Here is a 1,117-nt window from a genome sequence, read left to right as displayed (position 1 = left end):
TGCCATTGCAGGGTTCTCAGGATCATAAGCTTCTTCTTCAGAAGATGCTTCTTTAGTATTGTTGGATGCATTTTGCAAACCATTCAGACTCTGAGAAATCATATTGACTTGTTGAGTCAACATTTTGTTCTGAGCCAATATGGCATTCAGAGCATCAATTTCAAGAACTCCCTTCCTCTGAGGCGTCCCATTATTCACTGGATTTCTTTTAGAGGTATACATGAACTGGTTATTTGCAACCATTTCAATGAGTTCCTGAGCTTCTACAGGCATTTTCTTTAGGTGAATAGATCCACCTGCAGAATGGTCCAATGACATCTTAGACAATTTAGACAGACCATCATAGAATATATCCAGGATGGTCCATTCTGAAAGCATGTTAGAAGGACACTTTTTGGTCAGTTGCTTGTATCTTTCCCAAGCTTCATAGAGGGATTCACCTTCTTTCTGCCTGAAGGTTTGAACATCCACTCTAAGCTTGCTCAACTTTTGAGGAGGAAAGAATTTGGCTAAGAAAGCCGTGACCAGCTTATCCCAAGAGTTTAGGCTATCTTTAGGTTGAGAGTTCAACCATATTCTAGCTATGTCTCTTATAGCAAAAGGGAAAAGCATAAGCTTATAGACCTCGGGATCAACCCCATTGGTCTTAACAGTATCACAGATCTGCAAGAATTCAGTTAAGAACTGAAAAGGATCTTCTGATGGAAGTCCATGAAACTTGCAATTCTATTGCATCAAAGAAACTAATTGAGGCTTTATCTTAAAATTATTTTCTCCAATGGCAGGGATTGAGATGCTTCTTCCATGGAAGTTGGAATTAGGTGCAGTAAAGTCACCAAGCATCTTCCTTGCATTGTTGTTGGTTCGGCCATGTCTCTTTCTTTTTCGAGATTCTCTGTAAGGTTTTCTCTGGATTGTTGTGCTTTAGCTTCTCTTAGCTTCTTCTTCAGAGTCCTTTCAGGTTTAGGATCTGCTTCAACAAGAATGTCATTGTCCTTGCTCCTGCTCATATGAAAAAAAAGATAACGGAAAAGAAGAGGAATCCTCTATGTCACAGTATAGAGATTCCTTTATGTGAGTAGAAAAAGAGAAGAATAGAAGAAGGAGAAGAGAAAAA

The 1,117-nt window shown here is 39.0% G+C and overlaps 1 non-coding gene across 1 annotated transcript; it reads left to right on the top strand.

Annotated features, from left to right (window-relative positions):
• Positions 1-372: 372 nt before the first annotated feature.
• Positions 373-480, top strand: LOC127741801 (small nucleolar RNA R71). Its single transcript, XR_008003006.1, has one exon. It is a non-coding gene; the product is annotated as a small nucleolar RNA R71 (small nucleolar RNA).
• The last annotated feature ends 637 nt before the right edge of the window (positions 481-1,117 follow it).

Source organism: Arachis duranensis, chromosome 9, assembly GCF_000817695.3.
Source record: "Arachis duranensis cultivar V14167 chromosome 9, aradu.V14167.gnm2.J7QH, whole genome shotgun sequence".
Taxonomy (NCBI): Eukaryota; Viridiplantae; Streptophyta; class Magnoliopsida; order Fabales; family Fabaceae; genus Arachis; species Arachis duranensis.
This window is presented reverse-complemented; position numbering and strand designations above follow the sequence as displayed.